The 20,604-nt window shown below is 36.3% G+C and overlaps 1 protein-coding gene, 1 long non-coding RNA gene and 1 other non-coding gene across 6 annotated transcripts in view; 1 reads left to right on the forward strand and 2 right to left on the reverse strand.

Annotated features, from left to right (window-relative positions):
- GREM2 (gremlin 2, DAN family BMP antagonist) overlaps positions 1-20,604 on the forward strand; it is a 108,095-nt gene that overhangs the window by 58,434 nt on the left and 29,057 nt on the right. The window lies entirely within an intron of this gene.
- Positions 1-20,604, reverse strand: part of LOC118525829 (uncharacterized) — a 66,651-nt gene that overhangs the window by 19,957 nt on the left and 26,090 nt on the right. The gene's annotated exons all lie outside the window — the stretch shown is intronic.
- On the reverse strand, positions 7,725-7,840 carry LOC118525858 (small nucleolar RNA SNORA1). The gene has a single exon (XR_004912346.2). It is a non-coding gene; the product is annotated as a small nucleolar RNA SNORA1 (small nucleolar RNA).

The following is a 20,604-nucleotide window of genomic DNA, read 5'->3' on the forward strand; positions in this document are numbered from 1 at the left end:
TATCACTATGTATTTTTTTCACATGTATGAATGCAGTCTACCTTCCTAATTATATTATAAGGCCACAAAGGACAAGTTACTTTTTTGTGTTCCTGACATCTAAAATGGTACTTAAAAACATCAAACAAACAAAGCAAGGGATTAATACTTATAAGTTGACAACCACTTTTTCAATGAAATAAAAATTTTATTTTCTCTCTCTTTTTTTTTTAAGATTTTATTTATTTATTTAATTGACAGAGAGAGAGACAGTGAGAGAGGGAACACAAGCAGGGGGAGTGGGAGAGGGAGAAGCAGGCATCCCGCCGAACAGGAAGCCTGATGCAGGGCTCGATCCTAGGACCCTGGGATCATGACCTGAGCCAAAGGCGGTCTCTTAACCACCTGAGCCACCCAGGCATCCCTTTATTTTCTCTTATTCCCAAAAGATACCATGGACAGGGTCAACACATTGCAGTATATTTTACAAATCTCTGAAAAGGAAGCATACCTTTGAAGCACAAATGTTGTGCAAGGAGTATTATTTGTAAGCTTCTCTGTAGTGCATACCTCCACTGAATTTAGTGAGTTATGTGCAAAACTCTGTGGTAGGTACTGTGGGAAGGCAAGATAAATGTGATAACCTTCCCCTTAAGGAGCTACAATCTTATAAAGACATGTGCATATGTCCCTATCTTTTAGATCTGGCAGTGAGTGGTCTTATGAGACATACATAGAGTGGCCAAATGATGAAAGTGAAAAAGTCTTCCTAGAGGAATTGGAGACACCTGTGAAGAAATTGGGTAGAAGTTGGGAGTTGTTAATTAATTAGTTTTGTTTTAAACATTATTTATTTTGGCTTAAATGATAACTAATTAATAAGTTACTTGGTCAATTAAATAACTACCAAAGGTTTTTTGTTTAGTTTTATGCAAAACATTCATGTTCTGGATGTTTTATATTTTAGTAACATATAATATTTAGTCTAATCTTTATGAAATGAATTGGTGTGGGTAATGTTAAGTTTTGAACTTTGAGAATTGTATAACTTTTCATGGGCTGGAGGAGTGAGAAGATCCAGAAAGATCTGATAGTTTAGTTCTTTACAACATGTACACAAACCACAGATAAAACAACACTGGCAGTTGAGGTAGGAAAAGGGAATAGAGTATAGCATTCAGGATACCAAAAACACATATTTCAAACTACAAAAATCATAAAATGAAGTAAAAGGGATCTTTGAAAGGGTATAGATGAACTTGAAAGCGCTTTAAAAAATAGGAGTGGAATCATTTTTCTTATAATAATAGAAAACACATAGCCATAATTGATATAATGAGTTCTTTGAGTCACCGTTGGAATATTTTGAATATATGAGCCACCTTAGTTCTACTCTTGTTTCCATAAGAAAGCATATAATATGCTTTTTAAATTATAATAGTCTCATATTATATATGGTATTTCTCTTAACATATCAAATTTCAGAAATAGTGCTAGGCTTATGTATCAACCCCTTTTGAAATGTAATTACTTAGTTATTCCTATGAAAGATCAATGTCAAGATAGGTTTAGTTTTATAGCAAGTTACCTTTGATGACATATTTTGTATTTATATCAAATATTTTTTAAAGGTGTACTTTGTTTCTAAAACAGACATGAAATATTTGTGATAATTTCTGGACTCATTATCTGACACATTTTACAGAGCACTTTCTCTGCTTACTCTGCTGGGCTGTAGAGTCATCCTAACATGAAGCAAGCTTGGCCCCAACCTTAGGTAATTCACAATCTGATGGGGGAGATAAAATTGCAGACAAAAAATCAAAATATAGTGATCTAAAAAATTCAGCCTAGGGCATTTAGGGATGCTTCACAGAGGAATTAATATTTTAATGAGATCTTGAGAATATGTAAGAAGGAAAGTGGAAGGCTTCAAAAAGAAGGTGTATTTTGGGTGGGATTTCATAGAATTTGTGTAAGTGGAAGGAGCTTTTTTTCCCTCAGAGATGGTGAATAATTTTGCAAGAACTTCAATTTACTAGAAAAAAAAATCTAGATACAAATCTACTAAGCACAAAAAATTATGACATATTTGTCCCAAATCAGAAGCATAAGCAAAGTTTTATGTCAGATTTGCCCGGCTTTAATCTTCTTATGCCACAGCTTCATAGGATTCCAGTTCTTTAAAACTGAGTGGCAAAAGCCAAAGAGTTATCCAGCATTATAAGAAAAATGTATCAGCTCCTAAGAAAGTAAAATGCTGAATCAGTTTCCATAGAGTGAATAGAGATAGCTCTGAATTCCATCACATCTGTAGAGATGTGATAGAGCAGCAAATTGTCAATCTAATTCATGATTTCTCAGTCTTGATGCGATTGACATCAAGGACAAGATAATTCTTTCTTGCGGAAGACTGTCCTGAGCACTGCAGGATGTTTAGCATTATCCCTGGCCTCTACCCTCTAGATTCCAGTAACACTCCACTCCCCAGTAGTGACAACCAAATATGACTCCAGACATTGACAGATATCCCTTGGGGAACAAAGTCATGTCTGGCTGAAAATCACTGATCTAATCAATATATAATTATGTCTCCCAGAAATGGGGCTCAGAGTAATGACATGGATAAATGAGTGATGAAGATAGCAACAGCACTGCTCACTTCCAAGTGTGTACCTGCCCAGTCCAGATTATTTACACCCATCCTGGGGCCAGTGACACAAGACATACTTTGGGACCTTCACAATCTTTGCCTCAATGGTTCCCTCGGATTTAGAAACAGAAACCCAATATTTAATCCAGGAAAATATCTTTATAATGCACAATTTAAGAAGAGGCAAAAAAAAAAAAAAAAAAGAGTCCTGAATTTTTGGCCCACTGAGAATTAATTTAACCAAACTCAGAAGTAGATCAATCAAGGGGAACAATTGAAACACAAGATAGCAGTAAAATGAAACCCATCATCATATCCTAGGAAACCAATAAGTCTTTGAATATGGCAAATGGAAATAAATGTAATGTTCCCAACAGAAGAGAGGTGGGAAGTGAGTTAACCAGCAGGGGCTTGAGAATTTGGCTAAAGAGAATGTCCCACAGGAAAGGAGCTTCTAGGGCTCCCAGCCAGGACCAGTGTTCCCATGGCCTTGGCCTGCTGGCAACCAAAGGGACAGCTGCAGCCCAGGAGGAGCCAGCCTTGCCCTTTGGTCGTTCAATCCACCGTGACAATCTATGAGCACCTTTGGTGCTCCTCTCCCTAGCCTTAAAGCCATACAGTCTGTAAATATCAACATTTGTTGAAAAGCTAGAGATGCTAGCTTTTAAGAAGAGTGAAAATGCAGCCTGCTATTATGTGAGCTGATCCAACTGCTTTATCCAAGGAGAAAGTTTTCAAAATGGCTTATAGCTGAGATATTACCTTTCTCTTAGTGTTCAGCACAAGCAGGAGCCACAGAAGCCAGGTTATTCCAAACAAGCCCATTTTTTTTTTCAATCTGAAAAGACAAACTAGGAAAATGTCATGAAAGCAGAAGAACAAAACAGAAGAGTTTTCATTACTGCTGGTGATGTAGGGAATACACTGATGAGTGTTATTTCCCTGCTTAGTGATGGTCTTCTCTTATGAAACACCTTTCTTCTTTGGGTTTATATATTGCTTAATGTGTTTTCTGCTGTTAAGGGTAGAGATTCTAGTCTTACTAGATCACAACCTCCCAGATCAATTTTAAACCAGCATGTGCTCTAGGAAACAGCCCACTCAAGAGCTAATCTCATTCTGTTTTATTTGTTTTCTTGGTTCTACTCATGTTTTTCTCTCCTCTTTACTTGGCAGGAATTGGAGGACTAACGATGTCCCTTTTACCCCCACCCCCACCCCTTTAGAAAAGGAGCTCTTCAATGCAATAAGTCAGTCTAGACAAAGAAAATTAAGGTAATTAGTAGAAAGCTTGCAAATGTGCTGTGTAGGAGGCCCTGTCATTACAGACCCTCACCCAGGCTCCTGTGGTTTGGTGTGTGTACAGAATAATAGTTCTGGGTTTCCTCTCTGTAGAGAGGAATAAAATAATTTTGGCTTTCAATTAGAGACATAACTGCAGTTTAGTCAGGGGCATGGAACAGGGTAGCTGACAGCTATGCCAAGCTAATGTCATAAGACATGAAATCCCAGCACATAGCAAGGGATCCTGAGGCATCTGAGTTACCACAGGCCTCATACACAATAAGACACCAAGACCAGCAATTAGGATGCAGACAGAACAAATATTTACATTTTGAGAAAACAAAAGAGGAGGCATCAACAACAGAATGAATCAAAAGCCACAAGACCTCTGATGTGGGCAAGCAAAGTGTCGCTGTCAGTGTGAAGCAGGAAGGCAGAACTGGTTTCCAGTATTTGCAATTCAGAAATCTAGATTACTGGAAAATTTACAATAACATTGCAGTTTAAGATCTCCTCTTCAATCCGTGTTACACGGAGTTTAACATGATGAGTCAATTGCCCTTTTCCTCCTTCTACCCTCTAAAGCCTACTGTTAGCTCCAAGTCATTTCTTCACCATGTGTGTATGGATTATGTGTTACAGGGAGTCTGAATACATTATTTCACGAGGTCTTTCAAAGTCCTGGAAGTGCTCAAGTATGTTTTAAAGCCATGTATCAATTCATAAATTTATTTTGTTAAAGAGACTGGTGTTCTAAGTGACCGGAGAATGTGGTAAGATCTAATAGAAGAAAATTAGGGCTTTGGGTGGGGGTCCAGGAAAGGAGAGAGATGTTTGGATCCTCCCTTCTCTAGAATTAGGAGACAGATTTTTTTTTCTAAGTACTTTTAGATGGTTCACTCATGCACGCTCATCTGGAGAGGGGGAAAAATTCTGGCTTGCCAGGCAAATACAGAGACTTGTCACCAACAGGAAGACCCTAAGTCAGCCTTTGTTGTAACTGGAGTGAGGCATTTAGTTTTGACTAATTCTGCATGCATCGGCTATTATAAGAAATCCAGAGGGGGTGGTAAATAAGGATGGAATGACTGGGGCCTGGCTAGTGAGGAAAAGCAGCTCAGTGCACATGGCTTGGCTTTGACATGGCAAATGATGCTAACTTTTCCCTTCCAAATGTCTCTAATTCTGAAATTCTATAAGCATGAGATGGTGTCTCAGCCCCTTTTGATCTACATCAACCCATAATGGATGTCTGCCATGTGCTTGGCATCAGTACTTGGGAAAATGACTTTGCTGCCAATTATCTGATACTGTTATTTCATTTCTAAAATGTAATATCTAAAAATTGTTCATTTGAGAGATGTTTCAAAGCATTTTTCGCCAGTGTGCCAAGTTTCAGATTCATTTTGGGAGAGACACACATACACATAGTATTTCACTGAATTTAATATTTTATAAATGGGTAATATTAATTGAGTATATGCTAGCTACCAAACTCTGTTCTAAAAAGTCTTTATGTGTCCTTAATACAGATGTAGATGGAAGAATAATTCAATGATTCCATACTCTTATAAACTTTTTCCCAGGCTACTGAAGCTAAGGAAGTTACTTTATGTTAGTTCTAATTTAATGGATTGACATTGTTAGGGGAATAATAAATTAAGAAAGAGCTAAGAAAAAGCTTTCTCAAGAGGATAAAAAATCTCTTTTTATCAAGAGAGTCAGGACAGAGCCACAGACCTTGCCATTTGGGGACACATGAAGCCTGAACCCCCGAACATTTTACGTTAGTTTATAGGTAATAAGAGTAACTAAATTTAAGGTCAGTGCAGCCAAGAAATTTTACTTTCTAGACAATCCTACTTCAACTTTTTCCTCTATTTATTGACTTTTATTAGTTTTAAGTTCTATTGTTTCAAATAAATGAAATCTATTGAGGTTTAATGTTTCTTTAGTTTTAATAAAACAGATTTCAGTCTTTTTATTGGAGAAGGTACAGTCTGTCAATCATTTCAGGACTTAATGTCTGACACAAAGTTCTATAGAACATTATGGAAGTTACTGCATGAATCATGGGTATTTTGCAGAACTTATATTGTTGATGCTTTTCCATTTTTATAATAGATTAATACACCCTCACTTTTTGTAGAGGTTACTGAACTCTTTCTGTTGTTTCCTTGGACATTAGCTCCCTTCTTCCTGTCCTGCAGTGCTGTTTCCTGCATTTACCATGCTTCTTAAGCTTTCATCTCATGTCCACAGCCATGTTCACTTAGTAGACAGCTTCAGAGAATGGAGAGGCCACCAGATATGAATCTCCTCATCTTTAGAACTTACCTCCCTCCACAACTCACCATTCTTTTCTCCTTACTTCCCATCTTAGAGAATGCATCTAATCTTGTCCAGTATTCTCTTTCTTTCCTCTATTTTCCCACTCCATTTTTTGTTCTCAATTTAAAATATATTCAAATAGCTCTCATTTAAAATTTAACTCTAAAAAAGAGCAAAGAAGGAAAGGAGAAAGGAAGGAGGGTGGAAGGGTATAATTTCTAAGGTCTGTTCTAGTTTCTAGAAAAAAAAAATCTATATTTATTTTCTCTCCCACAGCATAACCAAAACTGCTTTAACTAAGGTATCTACTTTGTTAGGAATTAACTGCTCATTTCCATCGTATTTTCTCTAACATGCTGTGGCAGTACACTTTGCTCAGCACTCAGCTGTTTGGTACTCTTGCCTTTCTTGGATTCTGAGCCCTCCTCCTTCCAAACTGCTCCATCGCCCCCTTGAAGGAATGGTACCCTCTGCTCATCCCAAATATTTTTCTCCAAGGTTCAACATTTATCTCTTTTAAACCTAACATTACTCCTGGGAGATCTTATCCTCATGCACATAACTACAGATGGCTTCCGGATCTACAACCCCAGCTGGAATTTTCTCTTCTACTTGAAACCCATATTTTCAATTTCATACTAGGAAAAATTACCATAACCCCCTCCTGGATTGAGAAAATTAAATTGCTCAAGCACAAGCATCAACTTCTCACCCTTCTTCATACCAATGTACCAATTTACTCTTCCATCTAATATTTTCTCTGGTGTCAAAGGCAAATTACCCATTGATCAATTGAAGGTCAGCACATCTACTGTGCACTTGGCTGAATGCCCCTTTCTTCTCATTTCATTACAGACCTTGCTCCAGGATTCTTTATAGTCTCTAACTAGATGATCTATGACTATTATGATTTAAACCTCATGCTCCCTGCTACTTTTTACCTTTCAGCTTTAAAAATACATGTACTTATAATCTAGCCAAATAAATAAATGGATAAATAATAAATTACCTTTCTGGAGCTGCCTTTCTTTTAACCACTCTAATTGAGATTTGGTCTTTTGCTTTCTCTTCTTTTTGTTTTTGTTTTAAAATCAATAAATTTTCATTTGAGGAATTTCACATGTGATTCCTTCTATCACCTTAGTTCTTTAAAAGTCTAAGTCATAATCTTCAAGATAGCCCTTTTAAAAAGAACTTTTACTCAATCCCCAGTTGTCATTGTAAGTCAGCCCACGGTTCTTTTGGTGGTTGGGCTTCTTTGATCTCTACTTGAACATGGATATACTTCAAAAATTCTCCATCTTTAATCTTTAAGATCCAATTTCTTCAAGCAATTTACTTTAGCGCCCCAGAAGTCAAATTATAGGAAGTATACTGTTTGCTATTTTGGCAAATAATCTAAAATACATTATTCCTTAAATGTTTCTAATATTGAAAAGTCTTGTTACATCCACTCTTTACTCATGAGCCTAGCAAAAAATGTTACAGGTCTCATTGTCACCACTGCAATAAACTTACTGTGATGGAAGCATAACCTGTGTCTCAGTGTAGCCACTTTTGCCTTCCCTTCTGGATCATTTTTCTTGAAAGACTAGCATGTACTGGCAGCCAGGCTAGGCAGCAGCCTCACCCACCCTTGCACCATGGATGTGACCCCAAGATAGCAAATGCATGTGTGCAGCCCACACAGGGATGACCCTTGAGAACTAGCTCTATTAGTCAGAGGGAATTGTGTTTTGAGCTCCACATGACATCTCCTACAAAAGACCACTCCTTCAAAACTGGGAGAGGTAGTTGATTTGCTTAATACAGAGAGTCAGGCAAAATGAGGAGATGAGGAATACATTCCAAACAAAAGAGCAAAGCAAAACATCAGAATAAAAGACATTAATGAAATTGGAATAAGCAATCTATGATAAAGTTCAAAGCAATGGTCATAAAGATACTCATCAAACTCAGGAGAGAGTTGGATGGATAGATAGATGAATACAATGAGACAGAAAATATAAGAAAGATCCAAACAGAAGTTACAGAGCTGAAGAATCATCAACGGAACTGAAAAATACAGTAAAGGGTTCAACAGCAGACTGGATAAAGCTGAAGATCAGATTAGTGACCTGGAAAACAAAGTAATAGAACTCACCCAACAGAACTCACAGCAACAAAAGGAAAAAAAAAATTAAAGAATGAAGATAAGTTAAACGAGTCTCTGGGACAACATCAAGTGAAATAGCATTTGCATTAGGGTCCCAGAAAGAGAACAGAAAGAGAAAAACTAGAAAACTTATTTGAAGAAATAATGACTGAAAAATTCCCTAATCTTGGGGAGGAAACAGATATGGAGATCCAGGAAGCACAGAGGGTCCAAAATAAAATGAACCCAAAGAGAGCCACACCAAGACACATTGTAATTAAGAAGGTAAAAGGTAAAGATAAAGAGAGAATCTTAAAAGCAGTAAGATAAAAACAACATAATACATACAAGAAAAACCCCACCAGGCTATCAGCAGATTTCTCAGCAGAAATCCTTCTTTGCAAGCCAAAAAAGAGTGACACAATATATGTAAAATGCTGAAGGAAAAAAACTTCCAACCAAGAATTTTCTACCGACTAAGATTATCATTCATAATTGAAGGCAAGATTAAGAGTTTTTTAGATAAGCAAAAGCTAAAGCAGTTCATGAACACTAAATCTCCTTATAAGAAATATTAAAGGGACCTCTCTAAACTGAAAAGAAATGACACTAATTAATAACAGAAAACATACAAAAGTAAAAATCTCACTGGAAAAGGTAAATATATAATAAAGGTAGTGGATCAATCACTTTTTTTTTAGATGCACATGTATTGATTCTCCCTATTGATTCTTTTTTTATTATTTTATGTTAATCACCCTATATTACATCATTAGTTTTTGATGTAGTGTTCCATGATTCATTGTTTGCGTATAACACCCAGTGCTCTATTCAGTATGTGCCCTCTTTAATACCCATCACCAGGCTAACTCATCCCCCCACCCCTCTCCCCTCTAGAACCCTCAGTTTGTTTCTCAGAGTCCATAGTCTCTCATGGTTCGTCTCCCCCTCTGATAAACATTGGGGAGGGTATGTGCTACGGTGAGCGCTGTGAATTGTGTAAGACTGCTGAATCACAGACCTGTACCTCTGAAAAAATAATACATTATATGTTAAAAAAAAAAAAAAGAAGAAGATAGCAGGAAGGGAAAAGTGGATCAATCACTTTTTTTTTTTTAAAGATTTTATTTATTTATTTGAGAGAGAGAATGAGAGAGAGAGAGCATGAGAGGGGGGAGGATCAGAGGGAGAAGCAGGCTCCCCGCTGAGCAGGGAGCCTGATGCGGGACTCGATCCCTGGATTCCAGGATCATGACCTGAGCCGAAGGCAGTCGCTTAACCAACTGAGCCACCCAGGCGCCCGGATCAATCACTTTTAAAGCAACTATTTTAATCTTCATAGTAAAATAGTAAGAATAGTAAAATTAACTAAAACTACAATAATTAATTGAAAGATGAATAAAAGAAGAAAATGTAAAGTGTGACATCGAAAATGCAAAACATGCATTCATTTATCTGGACACTTGCTTCCACATCTTGGCTATTATAAATAATGCTGCAATAAACATAAGGGGGCTTATATCTTTTTTAATTAGTGTTTTTATTTTCTTTGAGTAAATACCCACTAGTAGAATTACTGGATCAAATGGTAATTCTATTTTTAATTTTTTGAGAAAACTCCATATTTTTTTCCACAGTGGTTGCACAAATTTGCATTCCCACCAACAGTGCAGGAGGGTTCCTGGTGAAATTTAAGAAACAAAGAAAAAAAGAGACAAACAACAACACAAAAACCCAGACTGAGGTTTGGGTTTTTAATACAGAGAACAAACATAGTTGCCAGAGCAGAGATAGGTAGGGGGATGGGTGAAATAGATAAAGGGGGGTAAGAGTACATTTACTCAGAGTAATGAGTACTGACAAGTGTACAGAATTGTTGAATCATTATATTGTACTCTTGAAACTTATGAAACATTGTACATTAATTACACTTGAATTAAAAAATATAAAAAATTTTAAAAGGAAAAAATTCTGAGGGGGGTGAAAAAATGTAAATTTTGGAATATGTTCAAATTTAAGTTACTATCAACTTAGTCATATATGTAGGAAGTTATATGCAGACCTCATGGTAATCACAAAGCAAAAACTTACACTAAATACACAAAAGAAAATGAGAAAGGAATCTAAACCTATCACTAAAGAAAGCCAGCAAACCACAAGGAAAGAGAGAAAGAGAAGAAAGGAACAGAGAGGAACTATGAAACCAGCCATAAAGGAATTAACAAAATGGCAGTAAGTACATACATATCAATAGTTACTTAAGGAAGGAAATAATGAAAATAAGAGTGGAAATAAATGAAATAGAGATTAAAAAAATAGAAAAGATCAATGAAACTAAGGGCTAATTTTTTGTAAAAATAAACAAAATGAGCCCAGTGATGGGTATTAAGGAGGGCATGTATAGTGTGGAGCACTGGATGTTATACACAAACAATGAATCATGGAACATTACATCAAAAACTAATGATGTACTGTATAGTGACTAACATTACATAATAAAATAATCATAATAATAAAAGAAAAAGAAAAACCTTTAGCTAGACTAACCAAGAAAAAAGAGGGCTCTAATGAAAAAAAATCTTGGAAATAGAAATTACAACTGACACCACAGAAATACAAAGATCATAAGAGACTACTGCTATGAACAATTATACACCCAACAAATTGGACAAACTAGAAGAAATAGATAAATTCCTAGAAACATAAAATATTCCTAGATTGAATCATGAATAAATAGAAAATCTAAATAGACCAACTGCTAGTAAGGATATTAAATCAGTAATCTGAAACCTCTCAACAAACAAAAAGTCAGGGGCAGACGGCTTCACTGGTGAATTCCACAAAACATACAAAGATTTAATACCTATCCTCAAACTCGTCCCAAAAATTGAAGATGATGGGATACTTCCAAACTCATTTTATGAGACCAGCATTACCCTGATACCAAAACAGGACAAAGAAAAGAAAATTTCAGCCAATATCACTGATGAACATTGATGCAAAAATCCTCAGTAAAATATTAGCAAACTGAATTCCACAATACATTAAAAGGATGTCTCTTAAAAAAAAATAAAATAAAAATAACAGGATCATATACCATGATGAAGTGTGATTTATTCTAGGGATGCAAGGATGGTTCAACATCCATGAATCATTCAACATGATACACATTAACAAAATCAAAGATAAAAATCACATTAGTGATCATCTCAATAGATGCAGAAAAAACATTTGAAAAAATTCAACATCCATTTATGATAAAAGCTCTGAACAAAGTGGTTATAGAGGGAAAGTTCCTAAACATAATAAAAGCCATATGTAACAAACACACAGGTAACATCATACTCAATGGTAAAAAGGTGAAAAGTTTCTCTCTAAGATCAGGAACAAGATAAACATGTCCACTTTCACCACTTTTATTCAACATAATATTGGAAGTCCTAGCTGCAGCATTTAGGCAAGAAAAAGAAATAAAGTGCATCTCCATCAGAAACGAAGAAAAGAAACTGTCACTATTTGCAGATGACTTGATACCATATATAGGAAACCCAAAGACTCCACCAAAAAACTGTTAGAACTAATTAATGAATTCAGCAAAGTAGCCGCATGCAAAATGAACATACAGAAATCTGTGGCATTTCTATACACTAATGAGTTATCAGAAAGACAAATTAAGGAAACAGTCTCATTTAAAATTGTATCAAAAGAATAAAATACCTAGGAATAAATTTAATCAAGGAAGGAAAGATCTGTACACTGAAAACTATGACATTGATGAAGGGAATTGAAGAAGACACAAATAAATGGAAAGATATTCCATGCTCAGGGATTGGAAGAATTAATATTATTAAAATGTCCATACTACCCAAAGAAATGTACAGATTTAATGAAATCCCTATTGAAATTCCAATGACATTTTTCACAGAACTAAAGCAAATAATTCTAAAATTTGTATGGAGCCACAAAATATCCTGAATCGCCAAAGCAATCTTGAGAAAGAATAACAGAGCTGGAAGTATCATGCACCCTGATTTCAAACTATACTACAAAGCTATAGTAATCAAAACAGTATGGCATTGGCATAAAAATAAATAGATACATATCAATGGAATAAAAATGATAGCCCAGAGTTAAAAGCACACAAATATGGACAATTAATTTATGACAAGGAACCAAGAACAAACAAAGGACAGTCTCTCAATAAAAGGTGATAGTGAAAGTGGACAGCCACATGCAAAGGAATGAAACTAGACCACTATCTGACCCTATACACAAAAATTAACTCTAAGGGGATTAAAGACTTGAATGTAAAACCTGAAACTATAAAATTCTAGAAGAAAATGTAGGTAGTAAGCTCCTTGACATTGGTCTTGACAATACTTTTATGGATCTGACTCCAAAGGTAAGGGTAACAAAAGCAAAAATAAACGAGGATTACATCAAACTAAAAAGCTTCTGCACAGTGAAAGAAACCATCACTAAAACAAAAAGGAGACCTATTGAATGGGAAAAGTGTTTTGTGAATCATATACCTGACAAGGGATTAATATCCAAAACTTATGAACAATTCGTGCCACTCAACAACAACAAAAAAACCCAATTAAAAATGGGCAAAAGATCTGGATAGACAGTTTTCCAAAGACATACAGATGGCCAACAGGCACATGAAAAGATGCTCAACACCACCAATTATGGAAACGCAAATCAAAACCACAATAAGATATCACCTCACACCTGTTAGAATGGCTATTATCAAAAGACAAGAAATAACTAGTGTTGGAGAGGGTGTGGAGAAAAGGAAAACCTGCACACTGTATTTTCCACATCTGTTCTTTACAATTGTCATTCTTGGCCTTTGTTCTTTTTATGCTCTCTCCTTTTTATAATCTTCCCTCTTTATGAACTCAAAGAAGTGCTGTGGCTAAGAAACAAATAAACAAACAGAACACTGGTTTTGAAGACCTAGACAAACCTGAATTTGAATATCAGCTCTTATACTTATTTTCACTAACAGCACAATGCTGGGTAAATTATACAATCTCATTATTATTTATCACCTCTATAAAAAGGATTCATATCCAGATGTTTATATCCAGATTGTTATCAGGGTAATGTATGCATTAATATAAAGTATACATTACTCAATTCCTGCATATAGTAATTTAAATTATACTTTTATAGTTTTATTAATATTATTGCTATTATAATTATGTTTAAATAATACCTATGTCCAATACACATTTGACACTGTTATTTGTTTACAAATCTGTCCTTCTCTCAAATATGTATTATCCAAGGGTAGCACCATGTCTCTTCTGACTTGTGATAGGAACATTTATCTACCTGAATGAAACTTCACAGGCAACTCAAGATTGTCATTCTGTAGACTGAACTTTTTTCTCTTCAAGTCTTTCCTCCTTCTATTGACTAGTTTCCCAAGAACAGAGCCAGCTACCATCCATTTTGTTAGCCCAACCAGAAACTTTGGAGACACAGCCAATAGTATCTCTTCTAACCCCAATATCTGTTCCACCACCAAAATCCCTGCTCACCCACCTCCAAACATCACTCAAATTCAGCTGCTTCTCTATATTTCAATAGTTGATTCCTTTGTTGGATTTTGGGAGGGGGCTGCACATCCTGCAGGAGATTCCAATCTCTTCTTCGTGCCCCTAAACAGGGCCACCAACACACTCCATCCCACTTGTGCCTCTTCACTGCTTCCAAAGGGATTTCCCTATTACATAAATATATCATGTTTAAAATTCTAGAGGGACTCCCTAATGTCTTCAGGATAGAGTTCCATACCTTTAGCATGAGATACCAAGGTCTTCTCAGTCGTAGTTTTTCAGACTCATCTCCCAGTATTTATCATGCACACTGTACCTCATTAATGGAGACCTACTCTCAGTTCTCAGGAAATGTGATGCCCTCACAAACTTCTGAACTCATCTGCTCTCTTTGCTGGAATGCCTTTCAGCTAGCACATTTCTACTGGTTCTTGAAGTGCCTTCCACTTATTCTCTGAGGAACTGATTTTTATTTCCCCGATCTCTACTCCCAAGTCCTCTTTCTCCATGTGCCATGCACACGTATCTCATATATCTCATAGTACCTATGACATTATATTGTAAGTGCCACCTTTCTTGCCCAACTCCTTAATAAAACTGTGAGTTCTTCCTAGATAGGTTTAATGTCATAGTCACCTCCATATAATATCAATCATAGTACCTATGGTACTATGCTGCTGGTTGAATGAATGAATGGACCAATACAAATAAAGTTCAGAAAAGTTAAACAACTTGAAAAGTATGAGGGACACAGTGTACACTTCAAAGCAGAATGCTAGGGGCAGCAAACTACATTGGTTCTGAATGAGCATGACTTTGGAGGATAAAGAAACTGGGTTTGAATCCCACCTTGGCTAACCACTAGCTATTCCTATTTAGATAGGCACTAACCTCTCAAAGAATTATTCCTTATCTGTAAAATGGTAATGATGAGGTTCTGGCAAGGATCAATTCATATAACTTCTATGATATGGTTATTATACTACCTGACATAGACTGGCCCTTAGTAAATGTCACTTACCATTTTTACTACCTCGTATCTGGCAGGTTGCTTTAAATTGCACTGTTTAATTTATTAGTCTTTTAATTAAAATTTGTTATAAGAATGAAAATGAACTGTATAACTGTTGGTTAATTTTGGAAAACTGCCATGACGTTCAAGATTTAAATGTTTGGAATGGAAGGGATGATAAAGATCATCTAGTTCAAAACCCTCACTTTCTGTAACAGGAAATAGGGACTAAGAAGATTAAGATCTAATAGATCATATAGCTTATTAGAGGCTAGTTAGTGAAGATCCAGGACTAGAACCAAAGCATATATCAATGCCTATTATTCCCAGTTGCTTGGATTGATGAAATTCATGTGACTATTAGATTTGAAGAACAAGTCTACGGCCATACCACCCTGAACGCCCCCGATCTCGTCTGATCTCGGAAGCTAAGCAGGGTCGGGCCTGGTTAGTACTTGGATGGGAGATTTGAAGAACAATGAGAGCACCTTGAGACTCTTGAGTCCATGTCAGGGAAGAGGAAGATGCCAAATGGGTGGAGAACTGACTGACCTTGCCACATAACCACATACCAACTATACTATTCTGTTGCTTTATTTCCTTTGGGAGGTTTTTCTTTTCTGAAGAAAGGATAAAGACCTCTGTGGAAAATTATGAAATACTATTACATACAAATCTGATTAAAAGTCCAGTGACTGTAAACCGTCAGTTGAGATGGACACATTCCCCAGGGCCGGCATGCAGATCTGATAGGTTTAATCTCACCACTTCTGTCTAGCTTTAACTATGTTGCCTTCCCCTATGAAGTTATCTCCCAGAAAAATCAAATTTTTATTCATATTGTCAATTTGTTTGAGGCACTCCAGAAGGGTAGGGTAAAGAAAGAGAATCTCTATAAATGGAGATTGAGAGAACATGCAAGAAAAATATCATTTTGTGCCAGAAAGAGAAAAAAAATGCTAAATAGCTGGGAATATTTCTTCCTCTTGCAGAAATCTAAATGGGAGCTTCTAAATGAGTCGTCCTTGGTTAAGGAAGTTTCGTAATCCCACGAACTTCTTGATAATAAAATCAGTCATCCCAATTATTTGTCAACAAATCTGATTGAAAACTTAATAGAATAAAATAAAGCCCTTAATATTAAGCACAGGCTTCTAGATATCTGTCTGCATTTCAAAGTTTGTAGGATAGTCTATTTTTGCTCTGAAATTTCTTTAAAACAGCAAAAGTTACCTCTAGAAAGCATTGTGTTTTTCCATTCAGTTTATTGGTTCACTTTGTACTATTGTTCACAAGTATTTGGTTGCTAGACAAAATGAATGATTCAAAGTGTGAGGCCCAATTTTTATAATTTATATTCAAGGAAAAATATGACAGAAAGAACAGCATTCAACTTGGAGTTTTTTATACATGTCCACTGCAGAAAGACTCTGGGCTTTTTGGTAGTAGCTGCTCTCCATAGAGCTTATCATTGCATTGCCTGGTATACACTGATCTTTCCATTTTATAAAAGCGTGATTTCATTTGGGATTGTTCCATGTCAGAATGGTCAGTGATAACATTATTTAAAACTGTGTGTAAAGTTCCCCTTGAATTGTATATTTTTTATGCACTACAATTTCAAAATACCTTTCTTTTCACGGAAGCCACATGTGATCCTTTTGATCCTTACAATCGTAAAGGAGTCATATATTTTAGAAAGGAATGTTGAGAGCTAGGTGTATAGGAAATATCTGGAGAATAGCTTGGCTTTTCGTGTGAACCAAAGATTATCAGAGAATTTAGAGCAGGAAAAACTCTTAGAAATCATCTGTCTGGAACGTCCCAAAGTATATCCCTAGCTTGTAACACTAGTCCAGTGAGATACTTCTCCAGTTTCCATGGTCTGACAAGTCAGGAAATCCCGCACCCTATAACTCTCTTTTAGAGACTCACATATCACATTAGTCACATTTAAGTCTTTCAGAAAAGGAGGCCCTATAGACATGTTAACCCTAGTCATCATAATTTATTTGGTCACAGAACTCTCTTATTCCATGGAACTATCATTCTGAGATTTGTGTTTTAGGAAACATTGAGCTACTCCCTTTTCTTGAGAAATTTGGGGCCCAACAAGGTTGTCAAGTGGTCCGTTAGTATCTAAAACCAGAATCTTGGAACTGAAACATTAACTAGCATTTAGGGATAACCTGTGTCCTAAGATTACCTTGTGAAAGTCCTTGGGTAGTAAATGTCAGGGCTGGCTCTTTGCTTATTAAATACATTGTTTTTATCTAAGCAGCAACAGTATTATGTCTTATAGGTTGTGCAAATGAACCTCGGAAAGCCCAACATAAGAGAGATTAATAGTTCACTGACATCACTTGGGAGGTATATCCCAAAGCATCTACCCTCTAGACGCTTAGGGAAATTTATACAACTAGTGTACTCCACTACCACTTTTCTAAGTCATTAAATATATTTGTAGGACTTTTTGATAATCCTGGAATTTAGTGAATAAAACAGAGTTGTGAGCAGATTTAAGTTGTTTCTGGTTTTTTGTTTTATTTTTTTTTTCTATTCATCTGATACATTCATTACTAATCATTTTGTATAATAGAGGTGTCAGGTAGATATTTACACTAGCTTGCTGTAGGGTTGAAGCCCACATGGGTTAGTCTGCTGGGAAGTCATTTCAAGATGAGACAGTTCTTTAGCCCTGGGCCATGAGATCAGCATTATGGGAGGATCTGCTATTTTGCTAAATGAGCTGCCATTTTTCTATGTTCATTCTGGTTCTGACTCTCCATGCCTTGTTTGTAATTTCCTAAATTCTTTGATGTAAATATGCAATCACTAGCTTAAACTTTGTAAGAAAAACCATAGTCATGGACAATTTTTAAATAGAGCAGTCTATCCAATGGTTCACATGAGTCAATCAAAAAGGCACAATATAGATTACCATGCCATCCCTGTCTGGGACACAACTTGGTAAGAACCCATCCATTTGACTCCCCTCACCTCACCAGAAAGTCCTGTAGAAAAAAAGGAAAACAAAACATTTTCCCCAACACCCTCACATACCTACTGAATTAAGGCTAAAAGTTTCACATCATCATAAGTGATCAGATACTAAAGGAAACTGAATTCAAACAGTTTGATCCTGTTTCACCTTAGGGCAACTCTGGCTGCTGATACAGGGATTCATCAAAGGCTCCCTTTAAGAAAGCCCCCGGAGCCCATTCACTAGGATGCAGGAGTCAGAGATGGAAAACAATTGAAGTTAAATGATTCTCCTTGATGTGCCTTTGGCAACATTTGACACTAAATCTAAAGCTCTACTTGGATATAAAGGGCTGTTCTAAGGCTAGAAAGTCATAAAATCCCAGCAGGCAGGCTGTTTATCATTTCCCTGGCAAGGCCCTGGGTAATGTTGGAACTGAGGAGCCAGAACACTTGGACATGCACAGAGTGGGGCCAGTGAGACGTGTTTTCAAGTCAGACTTATCTAAGGAAATTCACGGAACATACTGAGAATGGGCTTGGTACTGATTAATTAATTTATTTAATTATCTTGATGTAGTTGTTTTGTGGCTCTTAGGTTTATTCAAAGAAAACTATTCTTACCATTCCTAAAATATTCCCTTTTCAATCCGGGTACATCTTTCTCCTTGTGGCCAGTGATGTTTCTGAAATTTTAGGGACTGGAGACAGGTGAATAAAGCGTGAGCGGCCAGTGAGAAGCATGATCATTTGGGACTTAGAATTACTAATGTAACAAATATTATTGAGCATCTACTTCTCTAGATTCACATAGTAGGTCTAATCTCAGAAATTTCAAAATCCCATAGGAAATCTCATTATTTAAAAGGCAATTCTGCAAGACTAATGAATCACAGACCTGTACCCCTGGAAAAAAATAATACATTATATGTTAATTAAAAAATTTTAAAAAATAAAAGGCAATTGTATCCCTCTGAGCAAAATTTGATATTCAAATGAATATTTAAATACAGTTCAAACTTCTAGGCACCTCTGTTTCCTCAAATATAACAGAGGGGTAAGGAGTGACCTTACTGTACTTCTAAAGGTCCCTGTAAGGACTAAACGAGATGTGTGTTCAGTACCTAGCACATAGCATCAAGGATTAGCTATAATAAGTACATTTTTGTATACCTAAATTTTGGGTATCTGTCTGAAAATTATTTTGGGGCATTTCTGCATTAACCCATTTTTCTTTCTATAATTTCATATTCCTCTGCTAAGAAAGCAGAACAAGTCCATGGGTGATTTCAGTAATTTTACATATTGCATGATGGGATAAGCAAAGACTTAGAATTCAGACACTTTGGGATCTGACGTTTGTCTCCACATCTTAGTGGCTCTGTGATCTTGGACAAGTAATTAAAGCCTTAGTTTGTGTATCTGTGAGGTTGGGAAAACAGTATCACACATGGTTGTCTGTGGTAAGGATGAGAGATTATGAACATTTATTCCCATTTACAGTAAGCACTAAATAAATGACAGTTTAGAGACTCCTTCCTCTCTTTACTCGTCCCTTCTGAATGGCTTGTGCAAACCCACCAACATACATATTCAAAACACTTTCTGCTGTCAACAGCAGAAATGGCATTTTAAAATATTTTTGTTTTCTCTCTAGTTCTAGTGGGTTGTCCTAAAGAAGTATTTTCTGCAAAATCTGAGTATACCCTAAGAAGTTGGCCCAAAAGCAAAGACACTAAAATTAATTCTAATCTTCTTTCATGATATAAAATTGCTGTGATTACCTTTAGGTAGGATTATTTTAAAGACTCTCGGTGAGAACTATAAATGGTTTCAAGTAACAAATAGTGAATGATACATGAAGATAAACAACTGTGCATCTTATTCAACCTATCAAGATTAAATTTCACTTTTTTTAATAAAAATTAATGTCATTTCATATCTGGGCTCCTGAACAAGTAGAAGAAAATGACAACAAATTTAGAACAAAATTAATCAACAGGCCATGGATACAAATGAGTGACATCGAAGAGGTACCCTCTCCCCGAAGTAGACTTAATTCCTGTTTCCTGTTCACCAGCTCCCTGTCTTGTTTCGCTTCCTTGAATTCTCAAACCATCTCACCATCTCACTAGTCTGAGCTTTGAAGATCACTCTTCATAAGTACTGCTTAGCTAGTGGAACATCAGCTAACAGGGTTAAAAGGTAACAAGATAACTGACCCCATCCTCGGGGCTCAAGTTTCTCTCCGGCCAGTGCACTTATGCCATCTCTTCATATGCCCAGAAAAGCAGTTTAGACATGCAGTTTTTAACCTGGCAACATTCACTTTTTCTGCTGTGTGTCAATATTGAGAGACCTGCATTAGAGCCTGGATTTTTTTTTGAAGCAGTGGAAGAACAGTGTGCATCTGTCCAGTAGATTCTCTTAAAGACACGTTCACATAAGCATGGAGATTTGGAATTGCCTCAAAGATGGACGGGGGTCAGAGAGTGCCTGGTAGATCAGTAATAGAATATTTAAATCAAAGTACTTCTTGGGAGAGAGCCAAGTTAGAGAAGAAGGCCAAAGTAACCTGATCCAGGCCATGGCACTGATGATAGCTAGAGCAGCTATACCCAGGGCCCTTTTGGACTGCTTGCCTGGATGGCCAAGCAAG

The sequence above is a fragment of the Halichoerus grypus genome, chromosome 7, assembly GCF_964656455.1.
Source record: "Halichoerus grypus chromosome 7, mHalGry1.hap1.1, whole genome shotgun sequence".
In the NCBI taxonomy this organism is placed as follows: domain Eukaryota; kingdom Metazoa; phylum Chordata; class Mammalia; order Carnivora; family Phocidae; genus Halichoerus; species Halichoerus grypus.